Source organism: Pristiophorus japonicus, chromosome 19 (assembly GCF_044704955.1).
Source record: "Pristiophorus japonicus isolate sPriJap1 chromosome 19, sPriJap1.hap1, whole genome shotgun sequence".
Taxonomy (NCBI): Eukaryota; Metazoa; Chordata; class Chondrichthyes; family Pristiophoridae; genus Pristiophorus; species Pristiophorus japonicus.
Genome location: NC_091995.1, coordinates 51,640,263 through 51,660,228, shown reverse-complemented (window position 1 = coordinate 51,660,228; position 19,966 = coordinate 51,640,263). Strand labels below are relative to the sequence as shown.

At 44.4% G+C, this 19,966-nt stretch overlaps 1 pseudogene; it reads right to left on the bottom strand.

The window, feature by feature from the left end:
• The window catches only part of LOC139230222 (zinc-binding protein A33-like), an 853,736-nt pseudogene extending 837,615 nt beyond the window's left edge, over window positions 1-16,121 (bottom strand).
• Window positions 16,122-19,966: the final 3,845 nt, after the last annotated feature.

Below are 19,966 nucleotides of genomic sequence, written 5' to 3'. Positions count from 1 at the left end.
ATAGCATGGTTGAATTTCTAATTAAGTTTGAGGGTGAGAAAGCTAGGTTACAAACTAGTGTCTTGAATTAAATAAAGGTAATTACAAAGGTATGAAGACAGAGTTGGTTAACGTGAACTGGGAAAATATATTTCAGATTAAGACTGTAGAAACGCAATGGCAAACATTTAAGGAGATATTTCATAACTCTCAGCAAAGATTTATTCCAGTGAGAAGTAAAGATGCTCGGAGAAGGATGAACCATCCCCGGCTTACTAAGGAAGTAAAGGATGGAATCAACTTGAAAACAAAGGCATACAATGTTGCAAAGGACAGTGGAAGGCCAGAGGATTGGGGCATTTTTAGTAACCAGCAAGGGATGACTAAAAAAAATGATAAAGACAGAGAAGATAGCATATGTGTGTAAACTATCAAGACATGTAATAACAGACAGTAAGAGCTTCTACAGGTATGTAAAAAGGAAACGAGTTGCTAAAGTAAACTTTGGTCCCTTAGAGAATGGGACTGGAGAATTAATAATGGGGTTCAGGGAAATGGCAGAGACTTTGAACAAATGTTTTGTATCAGTCTTTACGATAGAAGAAACTCAGACCATCCCAATAACTGATAATCAAGGAATTATTGCGTGGTGGGTGGTGGGGGTGGTGGGGTGTGAACATAAAACATTCACGATCACTAGAGATAAAGTATCAGGCAAACTAATAGGAGTAAAACTGGACAAGTCCCCTGGAACTGATGGCATGCAACCTTGGGTCTTAAAAGGAGTGGCTGCACAGATAGTGGATGCATTGGTTGTAATCTACCAAAATTCCCTGAATTCTGGAGAGGTCCAAGCAGACTGGAAAGCTGCAAATGTATCACCTCTATTTAAGAAAAGAGTCAGACAGAAAGCAATAAACTAAAGACCATTTATTCTAACATCTGTCATTGGGAAAATGCAGGAGTCAATTAATAAGGAAGTAGTAGCAGGACGTTTAGAAAATCATAATGCAGTCAAGCAGAGTCATAGAAACATAGAAACATAGAAAATAGGTGCAGCAGCAGGCCATTCAGCCCTTCTAGCCTGCACCGCCATTCAATGAGTTCATGGCTGAACATGAAACTTCAGTACCCCCTTCCTGCTTTCTCGCCATAACCCTTGATCCCCCGAGTAGTAAGGACTTCATCTAACTCCCTTTTGAATATATTTAGTGAATTGGCCTCAACTACTTTCTGTGGTAGAGAATTCCACAGGTTCACCACTCTCTGGGTGAAGAAGTTTCTCCTCATCTCGGTCCTAAATGGCTTACCCCTTATCCTCAGACTGTGACCCCTGGTTCTGGACTTCCCCAACATTGGGAACATTCTTTCTGCATCTAACCTGTCTAAACCCGTCAGAATTTTAAACGTTTCTATGAGGTCCCCTCTCATTCTTCTGAACTCCAGTGAATACAAGCCCAGTTGATCCAATCTTTCTTGATAGGTCAGTCCCGCCATCCCGGGAATCAGTCTGGTGAACCTTCGCTGCACTCCCTCAATAGCAAGAATGTCCTTCCTCAAGTTAGGAGAACAAAACTGTACACAATACTCCAGGTGTGGCCTCACCAAGGCCCTGTACAACTGTAGCAACACCTCCCTGCCCCTGTATTCAAATCCCCTCGCTATGAAGGCCAACATGCCATTTGCTTTCTTAACCGCCTGCTGTACCTGCATGCTAACCTTCAATGACTGATGTACCATGACACCCAGGTCTCGTTGCACCTTCCCTTTTCCTAATCTGTCACCATTCAGATAATAGTCTGTCTCTCTGTTTTTACCACCAAAGTGGATAACCTCACATTTATCCACATTATACTTCATCTGCCATGCATTTGCCCACTCACCTAACCTATCCAAGTCACTCTGCAGCCTAATAGCATCCTCCTCGCAGCTCACACTGCCACCCAACTTAGTATCATCCGCAAATTTGGAGATACTGCATTTAATCCCCTCGTCTAAATCATTAATGTACAATGTAAACAGCTGGGGCCCCAGCACAGAACCTTGCGGCACTCCACTAGTCACTGCCTGCCATTCTGAAAAGTACCCGTTTACTCCTACTCTTTGCTTCCTGTCTGACAACCAGTTCTCAATCCACGTCAGCACACTACCCCCAATCCCATGTGCTTTAACTTTGCACATTAATCTCTTGTGTGGGACCTTGTCGAAAGCCTTCTGAAAGTCCAAATATACCACATCAACTGGTTCTCCTTTGTCCACTTTACTGGAAACATCCTCAAAAAATTCCAGAAGATTTGTCAAGCATGATTTCCCTTTCACAAATCCATGCTGACTTGGACCTATCATGTCACCATTTTCCAGATGCACTGCTATGACATCCTTAATAATTGATTCCATCATTTTACCCACTACTGAGGTCAGGCTGACCGGTCTATAATTCCCTGTTTTCTCTCTCCCTCCTTTTTTAAAAAGTGGGGTTACATTGGCTACCCTCCACTCCATAGGAACTGATCCAGAGTCAATGGAATGTTGGAAAATGACTGTCAATGCATCCGCTATTTCCAAGGCCACCTCCTTAAGTACTCTAGCATGCAGTCCATCAGGCCCTGGGGATTTATCGGCCTTCAATCCCATCAATTTCCCCAACACAATTTCCCGACTAATAAAGATTTCCCTCAGTTCCCCCTCCTTACTAGACCCTCTGACCCCTTTTATATCCGGAAGGTTGTTTGTATCCTCCTTAGTGAATACCGAACCAAAGTACTTGTTCAATTGGTCTGCCATTTCTTTGTTCCCCGTTATGACTTCCCCTGATTCTGACTGCAGGGGACCTACGTTTGTCTTCACCAACCTTTTTCTCTTTACATACCTATCGAAACTTTTGCAATCCGCCTTAATGTTCCCTGCAAGCTTCTTCTCGTACTCCATTTTCCCTGCCCTAATCAAACCCTTTGTCCTCCTCTGCTGAGTTCTAAATTTCTCCCAGTCCCCAGGTTCGCTGCTATTTCTGGCCAATTTGTATGCCACTTCCTTGGCTTTAATACTATCCCTGATTTCCCTAGATTGCCACGGTTGAGCCACCTTCCCTTTTTTATTTTTACGCCAGACAGGAATGTATAATTGTTGTAATTCATCCATGCGGTCTCTAAATGTCTGCCATTGCCCATCCACAGTCAACCCCCTAAGTATCATTCGCCAATCTATCCTAGCCAATTCACGCCTCATACCTTCAAAGTTACCCTTCTTTAAGTTCTGGACCATGGTCTCTGAAATTACTGTTTCATTCTCCATCCTAATGCAGAATTCCACCATATTATGGTCACTCTTCCCCAAGGGGCCTCGCACAATGAGATTGCTAATTAATCCTCTCTCATTACACAACACCCAGTCTAAGATGGCCTCCCCCCTAGTTGGTTCCTCAACATATTGGTCTAGAAAACCATCCCTTATGCACTCCAGGAAATCCTCCTCCACCGTATTGCTTCCAGTTTGGCTAGCCCAATCTATGTGCATATTAAAGTCACCCATTATAACTGCTACACCTTTATTGCATGCACCCCTAATTTCCTGTTTGATGCCCTCCCCAACATCCCTATTGCTGTTTGGAGGTCTGTACACAACTCCTACTAACGTTTTATGAAAGGGAACCCATGTTTGACAAATTTGCCGGAGTTCTTTGAGGTTGTAACGTACAGGGTGGGTAAAGGAGAACCAGTTGATGTTGTTCATTTGGATTTTCAGAAAGCATTCGATAAGTTGCCACACAAAATATTACTGCACACGATAAGTGCTCACAGGAGTGGGGACAATATATTAGTATTATTAGTGGATTGGCTAAATAACGGAAAACAGTGAGTCGGAATAAATGGATCATTTTCAGGTTGGCAAACTGCAACTAGTGGTGTGCCACAGGGATCAGTGCTGGCTTCTCAACTATTTACAATATATATTAATGACTTGGATGAAGGGACTGAGTGTAATGTAGCCATGTTTGCTGATGATACAATAATGGGTGGGAAAGGAAGTTGTGGGGAGGAAACTGCAATGGGATATAGACAGGCTAAGTGAGTAGGAAAACATTTGGCAGATGGAGGATAATGTGGGAAAAGGTGGGGTTATCCACTTTGACAGGAACAATAAAAGAATATATATTATTTAAATGCAGAGGAATTACAAAATGCTGCAGTACAGAGGGACCTGGGGCCCTTGTGCATGAAATACAAAGAGTTTGGATGCAAATACAGCAAGCAATCAGGAAGGCAAATGGAATGCTGGACTATATTGCAAGAGGGATGGAGTATAAAAGTAGAAAACTCCTACTACAACTGTACAGGGTATTGCTGAGGCCACACCTGGAGTATTGTGTGCAGTTTTGGTCTCCTGATTTAAAGAGGACTATACTTGCATTGGAGGCTGTTCAGGGAAGGCTCATTAGGTTTATTCTGGAGATGAGAGGGTTGAGTTATGAAGAAATGTTGAGCAGGTTGGGTCTATACTCATTGGAGTTTAGAAGAATGAGAGGTGATCTTATTGAAACATATAAGCTACTGAGAGGGCTCGACAACGTATATGCAGAGAGGATGTTTTCACTCGTGTGCTAATCTAAAACTAGGGGGCATAGTTTCAGTATAAGTGGCCACCCATTTAGAACTGAGATGAGGAGGAATTTCTTCTCTCAGAGGGTCGTAAATCTGTGGAATTCTCTGCCCCAAGGAGTTGCGTAGATTGGGTCATTGTATATATTTAAGGTGGAGATAAACAGATTTTTTGAGTGATAAGGGAGTGAAACGCTAAGTGGAATGGGCAAGGAAGTGCAGCTGAGCCCAAGATCAGATCAACCATGATTTATAAGATGATGCCACAGGATTGAGCGATCAAATGGCCTACACCTGCTCCTATTTCTTATGTTCTTATCAAAGGTGGTTGTTTGGTTGTGATTGAGCAGATCGCTAGCTGCAGAAATGTCATCGTGCAAGAAGGGCCACAGGCTGTACAATTGGGAGTTGATAAGTGCAGCTGTAAGAGAGTGGGGAGACAGTTTTCTCCAGCGGCGTGCAATGGAATAGGGTTGGGGAGAATTTGGCAGGCGGATGTAGGTGGAGAGCTGTAGTTTGAAAGGATAGAGGGGTCGAGGGTTGTTTTTTTAAGGGTAGTGGTGGTGACGGCAGATTTGAGGCAGATGGGGACAATATAGAACTCAATATCATGCGAGACGTATAACCGGCAGCCAATGCGCTTCCTCCTGTTCAGCGCTACTGCGCAAAACCAATTTCTAGATTCATCCTGTCTTTCATGAATTTTTTTCAATAATTTTCCCACCACTGAGGTTAGCCTGTTATTATTCGGCCTATCCCTTTCTCCCTTCTTAATCATGGGTACCACATTAGCAGTCCTCCAATCCTCCGGTACCATGCCCAAATCCAAAGAGGATGGAAAATGATGGTTAAGGCGTTTGTTATTTCCTCTTTTACTTATCTTAACAGCCTGGGATGCAGTTCATCTGGGCCTGGGGAATTATCTACTTTCAAAGCTGCTAAAACCCTTAATACTTCCTCCCTCACTATGTTTATTTCATTCAGAATATCACACTCCTCCTCGAAAGCAGTATCTGCATTGACCCTTTCCTTTGTGAAAACAGATGCAAAGTGTTCGTTAAGAACCCTACCAACATCTTCTTCCTCCACACAAAAATTACCCACATGGTCTCTAATAGGCCCTACCCTTTTTTTAGTTACCCTCTTACTCTTAATATATTTATAGAACATCTTTGGGTTTTGCTTAATTTTACCAGCCAGCAGTTTCTCGTGCTCTCTCTGAGAAATCCTGTTATACCCGAACATCAAATGAATTTCGAGCTTGGTACACGTCATTTTGGCAAGGAGTCTTAGCCCCTGCACAGTTAACCCTTTCTCCCGCATTCAGAATCCTCCTTCTACCTGGATCCCCCACTCTGCTCTCTAATCCTCTCTCGATCTTTTCATTGCCAATGACCGACGTGACATCAGTCGTCTCTACTTCGCTGCTCCACTCACTCCAACCTACCTCCATCTGAACTTGCAGCACTCTGTGTTCTCAGATCCAACCCTAACGTTGTCATTAAACTTGCTGACAAGGGTTATGCTGTTGTCATTTGGCGATCCGGCCTCTACCTTGCAGAGGCTGAACACCAAATCTCTGACACCTCCTCCTACCTTCCCCTGGAACATAACCCTACTACCGAACATTAATTGATAGTTCCCAAGAATAACCTCATCACCTTTGGAGATCTTGCCTCCACAGCTGCCAACCTCAGTCACCCAACCACGCAAAGCTCGCTTTCACCTCCTTCCCAAGATCCACCAGCATGACTGCCATGGTTTATCCATCGTTTCAGCCTGGTCTTGCCCTACAGAGGATATTTCTTCCTATCTCGAATCTGTTTTTCACCCCTTGTGCAGTCCCTTCCGCCTACTTTCACAACTCGTACGACGCCCTCCATCACTTTAACAGTTTCCAGATTCCTGGCCCCAATCATCTCCTTTTCTCTATGGACGTCCAATCCCTCTACACCACCATCCAACTCCAGGATGGCTTGAGGGTGCTACGCTGCTTCCTTGAACAGAGGCTCATCCTGTCCCCATCCACCACCATCTTCCTCTGCCTGGCTGAACTTATTCTCACATTGAAAAACTTCTCCTTTAACTCCACTGACTTCCTCCAAATTGAAGGAAAACTATGGGAACGTGCATGGGTCCTAGCTATGTGTGCGTTTTCATGGGATAGGTGGAACAATCTTTGTTCCAGTACTACTCGGGTCCCCTCCTTCACTTCTTTTTCAGTACATTTATGACTGTGTCCGGTGCCATTTCCTGCTCTCGCCCTGAACTAGAACATTTCATTCACGTTGCTTCCAATTTCCACACTTCCTTCACTTTCACCTGATCCATCTTTGACTCCAGTTTCCCCTTCCTCGACTTCTCTATCTCTATTTCTGGGGATAGGCTATTAACTAATAACCATTACAAGACCGCTGACTCCCACAGCTACCTGGACTAAACTTACTCCCACCCCGCTTGCTGTAAGGACTGCATTCTATTCTCCCAGTTTCACCAGCTCTGCTGCATCTGTTCTCACGATGCAAACTTCCATACTTCTACATGTTACACATCTTCCTTTTTCCTCAACCAAGCATTCCCCTCTATCGCAGTTGACATGGCCCTCGACCGCGTTCCATTCCATTTCCTGCATTTCATCTCTCACACCTTGCCCTCCCTCATAGAACTATGATAGGCTTCCCCTTGTCCTCACCTTTCACCCTACCAGCCTCGATATTCAATGAATCATCCTCCACCATTTCTGCAAGCTCTAGCAGGATCCCACCATCAAACACATCTTCCCCTTTCTGCACTCTTAGGCGACTGCTCCTTCCTTGACATGCGGGTCTACTCCTCAATCACACCGAACAATCATTATCCTTCTCATGGCACGTTCCCGTGCAAGAGCAGGAGATGCAACACCTCCGCTTTTGCCAGTCGGGGGCCACAAACACTCCATCCATGTGAAACAGAGATTTATTTTAATCCTTGTAATCTAATAGACTGTATTCGTTGGTCAGGATGTGGTCTTCTCTATATTTCAGAAACCAAACGCAGATTGCGTGACCAAATTGCGCAACACCTCTGTTCTGTCCGTAAGAGTGACCCCGAGCTTCTTGTCACCTGTCACTTTAATTCTCCACTCCACTCCCAGTCTGACCTCTCCGTCCTCGGCCTCCTATACTGTTCCAATGGAGCTTCAACGTAAGCTTGAAGAACAGCACCTCATCTTTGGTTTAGGCATGTTACAATCTTCTGTAACCAACATCGAGTTCAGCAGTATCAGACCATAACATCTGCATCTAAATGTTCAGGTGTCACGTGTTGATGATTCTGCCATTCCAATTTGCAGCATTTAACCTCTCTTGCCTTCCACTCTATCACAGACCGTCCCTTTTGTTTTTTGCTCCCCGACCCGCTTTCCCTGCATCTGCACCTGATTAAAATCTGTTCCATCGCTAACCTTTACCAGTTTTGATGAAAGATCACTGACCTGAAATTTGAAAAATAGTTTATCTCTGCACAGCTGCTCCTTGACCTGCTGAGTGTTTCCAGCATTTTCTGTTCTTATTTCAGATTCCAGCATCCACATTATTGTACTATTGAAAATTAAACTCTTTGCTGGTCCTATCAGCCCGTTCAGCAAATCAATAGATAAATAGTTCAAATCAATAATAGCCTTTAGTCCATCAGCTGTGAGTTTGTTAAAATGTGTATTATTTACGAGAACGGTAGGAAAGTGAAATACCAAGTCACACATCAAGAACAGACAGACGGCCGATAAACTGGAATATCATCATTGTACAGGATGTCCAGACAGTCACAGAGGTTTCCAATGCTGTGTTTCTGCAAGCAACAGAGCTCAAAGCTTACGTTTCCACTCTTGACAGAGATTTGGATCTGAGGCAAAATCCATTGCTTTTATCTCCCGGGGGAACTACATGCGGTCTCTTGAAATGCGTTACTATTTACCTGGTGGCTATGGCAGCTGCTGATCTACCGGTCCTGATATTTGACGTGGTGCTGTATCAGTTGAATTAAATTTATGTCCTGGATTCATTCCTGGATTACCTGCCGGTCTGCAGTCTGAATGTTTTCCTGATTTTTGCTTCTATTGAATGTTCTTTCTGGTTAACTGTTGCTTTCGCCACTTGTTGCCAAAAATGAGATTACATATTGCACAAAAGTTCTGTGGCGGTGGTTGTAGCAATGATATGGGGCTGAACATTCTGGAAAACATCCCCATTTACTTTATTTTTGAACCTTAGGTAGTCATTAACAACATACCGCGATTATGCGTGGTGAAATCCAGCCTCTTCACTGTACCTATATGGGTCACATTCTTATGGCTTGACACAGCTTTAATGCCTTTGATTCAATTTCGTTTGATCCTTATATTCAATGGTCTGGCCACCAGGCACATTCTGCTGACAAGTAGACTGCGAACGGGTCCCCGGAGCAGCAATAGTGACCCAGAAATGGACAACTGGTCATATCAGACAGTTTTATACTGTTATGGATGGTAACTTTTATTATTATGCATGTGTGAAAATGATGGATATTCAATATTTGCAGACAGATTACAGTAATTCTTTCACCGTCATGGAACGAACTGGATATATGCTGCAGGATTTGATTTCTTACGCAAATACCATTATTTATGCAGTGTCCCAGACTAAATTCAGAGCGGAGTTAAAGAATCTGATTAAATATCCCTTGGCTGCAATTACTAAGGTAGGGAACTAATTGAAGGGTCAGAGTCTAACCAGAACTGACTGCAGATAACTAAGAAAATAGCGAAACACTGCGGATACATCTGTGGAGAGAGAACCCTTTCGTCATCGACCTGAAACGTTAATATTGTTTCTCTCTCCATACAAGCTGCCTGACCCACTGATAATTTAAAGCATTTCCGGTTTTTATTACAAAGTATTGAGACTTGCTTCCACCTTAATTATGCAACATGGGCAGCAGTTGATGCACCGCCTGTTATTCGTTCAATACGATGCTATTTTCGGTCGAGTTTTATGGAGAGGAAAGTCGGGCGGGTATCACTGACCTGCCACCGCCAGTGTTGCGCCGCACCTGAAGGTGAATTTCTCCCCGGGCTGGTGGAACTTCCACGTCTGGCGGGATCTAGGTCAATGAAAGGACAATCGGGCGGTGGTTATAAACGGAAGCCGAAACAAAGAAGCCTGTTTTATGCCCACGCCGCTCTCTCTCAAATATTCCCTGAATCTATTTGTAGTTGTGAGACATTTCAACTTTCAACTTGACTCTCTGGAGAAGATTTTGATCTTACCGGTGGAGCCTGGAAAGGGCTTTGTGGATTGGCCACCAGTGATAAATCCGTCTTATTCTCATACCATTGTAATCCCAGCGTTAGCAGCAGAGGGATTACACTGGCCTCGCTCCCTTCAGTTACAAATGGAGAAGTGGGCTCGGGATTTGCTCGGACCGCTGTATTAGAAACATAGAAACATAGAAAATAGGTGCAGGAGTAGGCCATTCAGCCCTTCTAGCCTGCACCGCCATTCAATGAGTTCATGGCTGAACATGCCACTTCAGTACCCCCTTCCTGCTTTCTCGCCATACCCCTTGATCCCCCGAGTAGTAAGGACTTCATCTAACTCCCTTTTGAATATATTTAGTGAATTGGCCTCAACTACTTTCTGTGGTAGAGAATTCCACAGGTTCACCACTCTCTGGGTGAAGAAGTTTCTCCTCATCTCGGTCCTAAATGGCTTACCCCTTATCCTTAGACTGTGACCCCTGGTTGTGGACTTCCCCAACATTGGGAACATTCTTCCTGCATCTAACCTGTCTAAACCCGTCAGAATTTTAAACGTTTCTATGAGGTCCCCTCTCATTCTTCTGAACTCCAGTGAATACCAGTCCAGTTGATCCAGTCTTTCTTGATAGGTCAGTCCCACCATCCCGGGAATCAGTCTGGTGAATCTTCGCTGCACTCCCTCAATAGCAAGAATGTCCCTCCTCAAGTTAGTGGACCAAAACTGTACACAATACTCCAGGTGTGGCCTCACCAATGCCCTGTACAACTGTAGTAACACCTCCCTGCCCCTGTACTCAAATCCCCTCGCTATGAAGGCCAACATGCCATTTGCTTTCTTAACCGCCTACTCCTGCACCAATTTTCTATGTTTCTATGTTCCTAAACAGAGGCTGTGAATTCCTGATTTCAGCCTCCCATCAGGAATGGCGACCAGCGGGTGTTTTTCACTGGGACTGAGGGGAAATGGCAACTGAAAAATCCAACTTCTTGCAGTGTAGCTGTTCACAGAGCAGCATTTACAGAGGATTGGGGAACGGCCACTTTAAGGGCTGCACTGTGGGAGCTAATGGAGAGCGGGGGGAGAAGAACCCTGAAAAGAGTGTGAACAAATCACTTCATTGGCGATGCTGCAGGTGAAATGTGTGTGTGGACAGGAGCGGGCTCGACTGTGCTTCCAGACATTGAATAGTGTTTCCATAGTCACTGTTTCTGCTCACAAGGGGAAACTATTTACCTGAGGCCAATGTCAGAGTCAAGCCTTTGGGAAATAGGGGTAGAAGGAAAATGAAATCATGTTTGGGATAATAATTGTAACGATGTTAACAAAACTTATGTAAAGTCTCTGGCATGCCATTATTCCGTGGGGCAGTTCTGTAATACTTAAAGCGGAGTTTGTGCAATTCTAGATGTGATTTGACAATGTTGTTTCAATGTTAAGCAAGTCAGTAATATTTTAGTAAAGTAACTGAAACATAAGGCATGGGTGAAATGTTTATGCAAATCGCGTTGTTTCAGTAATAAAGCAATAGATTCACGATTATTATTTCAGCATGTTCCTGGATCCAACACAAGTCTGGCGTTTGACCCTCTCAGGTTCTAGTTAAACAACGTTGTAATCTATGAGTGAAATACAAATTTTAGACATTCCCGAGATGATGCGGCAGAGCACAGTGCAGAGAATGAAGTGACTTGTTAATGCTCTTTTCAGGGTTCTTCCCCCTGCTCTCCATTAGCTCCCACAGTGCAGCCCTTAAAGTGGCCATTCCCCAATCCTCTGTAAATGCTGCTCTGCGAACAGCTACACTGCAAGAAGTTGGATTTTTCAGTTACCATTTCCCCTCAGTCCCAGTGAAAAACACCTGCTTGTCGTCATTCCTGATGGGAGGCTGAAATCAGGAATTCACAGCCTCTGTTTAGGAACATAGAAACATAGAAAATTGGTGCAGGAGTAGACCTGGAGAGCCTGTATCACCATTCAATATGTTCATGACTGATCATGCAACTTCAGTACCCCATTCCTGCTTTCTCTCCATACCACTTGATCCCTTTAGCCATAAGTAAGGGCCACATCTAACTCCCTTTTGAATATATCTAACGAACTGGCCTCAACAACTTTCTGTGGTAGAGAATTGCACAGGTTCACAACTCTGTGAGTGAAGACGTGTTTCCTCATCTCCGTCCTAAATGGCTTACCCCTTATCCTTAGACTGTGACCCCTGGTTCTGGACATCCCCAAAATCGAAAACATTCTTCCTGTATCTAATCTGTCCAATGCCGTCAGAATTTTATGTTTCTATGAGATCCCCTCTCATTCTTCTAAACTCCAGTCGATCCAATCTTTCTTCACATGTCAGTCCTGCCATCCCAGGAACCAGTCTGGTGAACCTTCTCTGTATTCCCTCAATAGCATGAATGTCCTTCCTCAGATTCAAGGTGTGGCCTCACCAAGGCCCTGTACAACTGCAGTAAGACCCTGCTCCTATACTCAAATTCTCTCGCTGTGAAGGCCATTTGCTTTCTTCACTGCCTGCTGTACCTGCATGCCAACCTTCAATGACTGATGTACCATGACACCCAGGTCTCGTTGCACCTCCGTTTTTCCGAATCTGTCACTATTCAGATAATATTCTGCCTCCCTGTTTTTGCCAGCAAAGTGGATAACTTCACATTTATCCACATTATATTGCATCTGCCATGCATTTGTCCACTCACCTAACCTGTCCAAGTCACCCTGCAGCCGCTTAGCATCCTCCTCATAGCTAACACTGCCACCCAGCTTAGTGTCATCTGCAAACTTGGAGATATTACTTTCAATTCCTTCGTCCAAATCATTAATGTATATTGTAAATAGCTGGGGACCCAGCACTGAACTTTGTGGTACCCCACTAGTCCCTGCCTGCCATTCTGAAAAGGACCCGTTTATTTCTACTCTTTGCTTCCTGTCTGCCAACCAGCTCTCTATCCATGTCAATACATTACCCCAAATACCATGTGCTTTAATTTTGCACAATAATCTCTTGTGTGGGACCTTGTCAAAAGCCTTTTGAACGTCTAAATACACCACATCCACTGGTTCTCCATTGTCCACTTTACTAGTTACATCCTCAAAAAATCTAGAAGATTTGTCAAGCATGATTTCCCATTCATAAATCCACGCTGACTTGGAATAATCCTGCCACTGCTTTCCAAATGCCCTGCTATTATGTCGTTTATAATTGATTCCAACATTTCCCCCATAACCGATGTCAGGCTAACTGGTCTATTAGTCTCTGTTTTCTCACTCCCTCCATTTTTAAAATGTGGGATTAAATTAGCTACCATTCAATCCATGGGAACTGATCCCGAATGTATAAAATGTTGGAAAATGACCACAAATGCATCCACTATTTCTAGGGACACTTCCTTAAGTATTATGTGATGCAGACTATCAGGCCCTGGGGATTTATTGGCATTCAAGCCCATCAATTTCCCTAACACAATTTCCTGACGAAAAAGGATTTCTTTCAGTTCCTCCTTCTTGCTCGGCCCTCAGTCCCCTAGTATTTCCGGAAGGTTAATTGTGTCTTCCTTAGTGAAGTCAGGACCAAATTATTTGTTCAACTGGTCTGCCATTTCTCTGTTCTCTATTATAAATTCACCTGATTTAAAACTGATTTATTCGAATGACCAGCAGTTCACAAATACCAATCTCCTTTTACCAGCTAAATGCTCACAGTCCAACAAGGATCCAGTTTATTGGACATATTGGAGAGAAATAGATTCAAAGGCAGAATCTCGGTGAAAAAGTGCACCATCCTAACTAATACTGGGCTTTCCCTGAGTGCACTTGTCGCTGCTGTCGGGGAGTTCACACTGGCTCCAGGATTCCTGGGCTCGCAAGAAGGGAAATGGCTGGGGTTCTGATCCTGATGGCCATCCACTGACCCCTGCAAGAAAGGTCAGCTCTATGAACACGGGACTTCCGTGTCTAGTGTAACACACATGTGTGTGGCTCCTCAGACCAGGTACCCGAGGGCTGCCCGTTTCTGGGAACCAATAGTTGTCAGGAGAAAAAGGTATACAGAACAAGCAATATTACGAATTCAACATGCACGTTAATTTGACAGAGGTGCAGTCTTTCGGATCAGACCCTAAACCATCTCTCCTCTCAGGTGGATGTAAAAGATCCAATAGCACTAGTTCAAAGAAGTGTAAGGGGAGTTCCCTCTGTCCTGGCCAATATTTATCCCTCAATAGAAATCACTAAAACAGATTATCTGCCCATTACCACATTGCTGGTTGTGGCAGCTTGCAGTGCGCAAGTTGGCTGCCGCCTTTCCAAATTGCAATAGTGAATAAAGGATTCATTGTTGGATGTAAAGCTCTTTGAGACGCCCTGAGAGAAAGGCGCTACGTAAATGGACTTTTTTCTTTCTAACAGATCTTTGGCATTGAAATATAATCCTGGGGCAGACCAAAAGATTTTCAGCGAAGCCGCTGTGCAATACTTTTACAAATAAGAGTGCAACATTATTTCCTGGCCTTTCCTCTCGTTTACACCTCCACATACAGATTAAAATTGTAACCACAGTCAGCTATACTAGTACACACACGACAATCAGCCCCACCTGCTTGTCTTTCTCTATTTTTCCTTCTGAAAAATATCAGAAAGATCGTATAACTATATATGTAGCTTGACAGTTTTAAATATAATCAGTGGGAACCTATGGCCCTGCTCATGCTCAGTAGGATGATGCACTGTTTTAAATGTACGAGTTCCTACACCATATGGTGCTCAATGTATTATTTCACAAAGGTTGGCCCAGGTTCATTTAAAGTCACAAAGTTCACTTTTTGTGAATAACCAGAGGTTGTGGTCAACGAGAGGTGGGCAGGCTGTAAAGGTGACATGGGGGGCGGGGAGTTGCTGGAGAGAGAAGCAATGGCTGTGAAGAGTGAAGCGTGGTTTCCTGAGTGATCGGGGCTGGGCCAGCGATATGCTGGGAGGCCAATGGAAAGGGGTTGTGGGCGGGCTGCCCAGCGAGGCAGGTGGAAAGCAAGCTGTCCCCTCCCCCACAACCACCCCTGGATCGCTGGCTGAGGGGATCCAGGTAGGGAAGTGGCAGAGGCCTGTGTCTGCGGGTCTGGTGAAAGGGGCAACATGAGGGCTAAGTAGTGGCAGTTGAATCGATGATGCCCACTATACCAGCTCCCAGGGCTGGGGGATCGACCGTTCCAACAGGTACGTTTGATGGAAGGGGGCTCAAGTTGCAAGGTTGCAGCTCATGAGACTTGTAATTAACCAAATTATCGACAGTAAAGTTTACTTTTAAATCAAATTGTTAAATGCTGACCCCTTTTTTATCGATAGCAACAAAGCTCATATGTCAATTTCTCGACTTATTTTATGGGGTTTGGAAATGCAAGGAGGCCATGTGCAATTTGGTTCAGTCACTCATTTAATTGAACTCTTTCTGCTCTCTATCTCTGTATGTAGTGTTTGCTATTATTGATGGATTGTTCAGTGTTGCTGTCATCACCCCAGGGGACAGTCTCCCTGACAAGCTGCTGTGTTCAATATGACAGGAATATTGTTTCGCATCATACGGATCAAATTCAAGGCTTGTCGTTAGCTGATACGTCCATCTTCATTGGAAAATACTCCAGTAGGTTTCATCTCAGGGGCATGTTCTCAGATCACTCTTCTATTTATACATGACTCTTGAACAATCTTTTCCCACTGACTTTAGAGCAATCCAATTAGTCCCACTCCCCTGATCTTCTGAGTAAAAGTAGAGTAACGAGAACTAGAAATGGCTCCACTTCTAAAGAACCCTAACATCACAAACAGTGCATGGGGGTCTAAGACACTTCCGCCTCTTTACCTTGTACTTTCTCATCACATTCCTGACCAGCAGGAACCTGTGCTCAGAATGTGCTGGTGAATCTCTACAAATGACACAGATCAGAGTCCGATCATCCTCAGAACAGTTTCAGCTACTCATCGTGTTCCTCACAGTGAGACCGCTCCTTCTCTGGGTTCCAATTCAGCTCCAGCTGCCTAGCTTTCTCGGAGAGATTGGCCAACACCTCGGTATTTATTTAACATTTCCGGGGGAAAACTGCACGACATTCCAGGCAGGACAGGTCCTGCTCCTGGTTTTCCCAACATCGCTCGATATAGGATTTAAAGAAGTTGTGATCACAATCCAGTCGCACTGGCTCCACAAAGAGAGACAGGCAGATGGAGCAGGTAAAGTCCTCGAGCAGGTGAAGACCTCTTTATTGGCAGCCATTTCGACTCCACTCCCTCTTATCCTGGAATCTACACTTTCTCTTTCATGTCTTTAATTATTGCATACTAAATGGCAATTGACCAATAACAGGTCGTTGGTTTTTAGATTTGAAACACATGGAGCTGAAACTCATCATTTGACTGGAGCAGGAAATGGGAAAGCTGCTCCCGTCTATTAACACGATGGAGATGATGGAGTGCAAACTGCTCATTACCAAAGGACGGTGTTCCCATCACTCCACCAGTGTTCCATGAGATAATATTGAAATATAAATTCTGCTGTTTAGAACAACTTCAGATACACATTCGTTTGCACAATTATGACTTAAAATTGGTATCAGGAGAACAAACCGTTCCCTTTTCACCATTAATTTATTTAAACCAAAGTCAAATTAAACACAATAAGTTGTTCATAGAATGATACAGCTCAGACTTCAGGGGACTTCAATATCCATCACCAAGTGTGGCTCAGTAGCACCACTACTGACACATTTGTTTATAATTTATTCGTTCTGGGGATGTGGGTGCCGCTGGCAAGGCCAACATTTATTGCCCACCCCTAATTGCCTTTGAGACGGTGGAGTGAGCCACCTTCTTGAACCACTGCAGTCCATAAGGTGAAGGTATTTACGAGACCATTCAACCACATTGCTGTGGGTCTGGATTCACACATGACCAGGCTGGAAAGGATGGCAGAATTCCTTCCCGAAAGGACATTATGAACCAGTTGGATTTTTATGACATGGAGACTACGTGATGGTCATTCCTACCAATACTGTCACGGTTTTTTCAATTCCAGATTTATTTAAATTTACCCCGTTGCCGTGGTTGGCATTGAACTCATGTCTCTGCATTATTAGTCTATGCCTCTGGATTACTCGCAACATACATCAGTAACAAAAGCACTATGCTACCCCTGATCTGTATTATTGCTGAAGGAAAGAACTGCCAGGCTAGGCCTGCTGCAGGTGGTGAGAGAATTAACATGAGCGAAATAACTACTTGAACTCGTCTTCGCGAGCCCACTTGTCGCAGATGCATCTGCCCATGATACTGTTGATCGTCTTTGTGGAGACAAAGACCCATCTGCACACAGAGGGAACCCTCCATTGGGTTGTGTGGCAGTACCAAAGTGCTAAATGGGATAGATTCAGAACATTAATCGCAGCTCAAAACTAGGCATCAATGAGGCACTGTGGGCCATTTGCAACAGCAGGATTTTATTCCACCACAATCTGGAACCAGCATCTCCTCACTCTACCATTACCATCAAGCCAGGCGACCAACTCTGGTTCAAGAGCATGCCAAGAGCAGCACCAGGCTTGCCTGAAAATGAGATGCCAACCTGGTGAAGCTACAACACAGGAATACATGCATGATGAACGGCAGAATCAGCATGCTATAGAAAGAGTTAAGCAATCCCACAACTGATGCATCAGATCAAGGCTCTGCAATCCTGCCACATCTAGTCGTGACAATCCTGTTAATTAAACAACCAAAAAGAGGGAGAAGCTCCATGAATATCCCCATCCTCAATTCTGGCAGAGCTCAGCACGTGTGTGCAAAAGATAAGGTTTAAGCGTTTGCACTATCCTCAGCCAGAAGTGTTGAGTGATCCATATCGGTCACCTCCTGAGGTCGCTACCATCACAGATGCCAGACTTCAGCAAATTCGATTCACCGCATGTGACACCAAGAATGGCTGAGCGCACTGGATGCAACAAATTCTATGGACCCCGACAAGTTCCCAGGTGTCGTGCTGAAGACTTGCACTCCAGAATTAGCCACATCTCCAGCCAAGCTGTTCCAGTACAGCTAGAACACTGGCAGCTACTTGTCAAAGTCACACATATATGCCCCTTCCACAAAAAAGCAGGCCAATTACTGCCCCATCAGGCTACTCTCGATCATCAGCAATGTGATGGAAGTTGTCATCGACAGTGCTATTAAATGGCACTTACTCATCAATAACGTGCTCACCAATACTCTGTTTGTGCTCCACCAAGACAACTCAGTTCTAATACCTCATTACACCCTTGGTCCAAACGTGGACAAAGGAGCTGAATTTCAGCAGAGAGGTGAGAGTGATTGCCTTTGATATCAAAGCAGCATTTGACCAATTGGTACATCAAGCCCTGGCACAATTGCAGTCAATGGGCATCAGGGTAAAAATACTCCAGTGGCTGGAGTCATATCTAGTACAAAGGAAGATGCATGTGGTTGTTGGAGACCAATCATCTCAGCCCCGGGATGTCGCTGGAGGAGTTCTGCAGAGCAGTGTCCTAGGCCAAACCATCTTCAGCTGCGTCATCACTGACTTTCCCTCCATCATAAGGTCAGAAGTTGGAATGTTCGCTGATGATTGCACAACCTTAATTTCAATTCACAATTTGTCCTCTTTGGATCTGGGCATGGTGCCGGAGGATTGCAGGACTGCTAATGTAATACCCTTGTTTAAGAAGGGAGAAATGAATAGACCGAGTAATTACAGGCCTGTCAGCCTAACCTCAGTGGTGGGAAAATTATTGGAAATATCTTGAAAGATATGATAAATCTACATTTGGAAAGGCAAGGATTAATTAGGGACAGTAAGCACGGATTTGTTAAGGGAAGATCGTGTTTGACTAACCTGATTGAATTTTTTGAGGAGGTAACCAGGACGATCGATGAGGGTAGTGCATACAATGTCATATACATGGACTTTAGCAAGGCTCGAGATAATGTCCCAAATGGTAGACTGGTCATGAAGGATAAAGCCCATGCGAAACAGGGCAAAGTGGCAAGTTGGATCCAAAATTGGCTGGTAGGTAGGAAGCAAAGGATGTTTTGTGACTGGTCGGATGTTTCCAGTGGGGTTCCGCAGGGCTCAGTACGGGGTATCTTTGTTTTTGTGGTATAAATCAACGATTTAGATTTGAATATAGGGAATATGATTAAGAAGTTTGCAGACGAAACTAAAATTAGCTGTGTGGTTGATAATGAAGAGGAAAGTCATGAGCTGCAGGAAGATATCAATCTACTTGTCAGGTGGGCAGAGCAGTGGGAAATGGAATTTAATACAGAGAAGTGTGAGGTGATGCACTTTGGGAGGGCTAATAAGGAAAGGGAAAACACATTAAGCGGCAGACTACTTAATACTGGAGATGAACAAAGGGGCCTTGGAGTACTTGTCCACAGAACTCTTTTGGGAGGAAACTAAAACATTAATCCTGAAATCGTTTTCCCCGATCTGGGGGGCACACCAAACATTTACAAGGCCCCTTTTTTGGTGTATTTTTTTTGTTTTTTATTTGTGTTTTTGTTTCTTTTAAAGTTTTTTTTGGGCACTAAAATTATGTATATATTTTTTTCCCCAGGTGCCCCCATTAAAAGGGGAGGGGGACACTAAAATCACCGGCAATTAAAACAAATTAAAGTTTAAAACATAAAATCAAGTTAAAATTTGGTTGCCGGGCGTGATGATGCACTCCAGTCCCTCCGGTGCCCACCTCTCGCGGGAGGCCGCGAGCGTACCAGTGGACACTGCATGCTCCATCTCCAAGGACACCCTGGCACGGATGTACGCGCGGAAGAGAGGCAGGCAGTCAGGTTGAACGACCCCCTCGACCGCCCGCTGCCTGGACCGGCTGATGGCACTCTTGGCCATGCCCAGGAGCAGTCCTACGAGGAGACCCTCGGACCTACCCGCTCCCCTCCGCACAGGGTGCCCAAAGATCAGGAGAGTGGGACTGAAGTGCAGCCAGAATTTCAGGAGCAGCCCCTTTAAATAATAAAACAGGGGCTGCAACCTCGTGCATTCAATAAAAACATGGAACACGGACTCTTCCAGACCGCAGAAATTGCAGG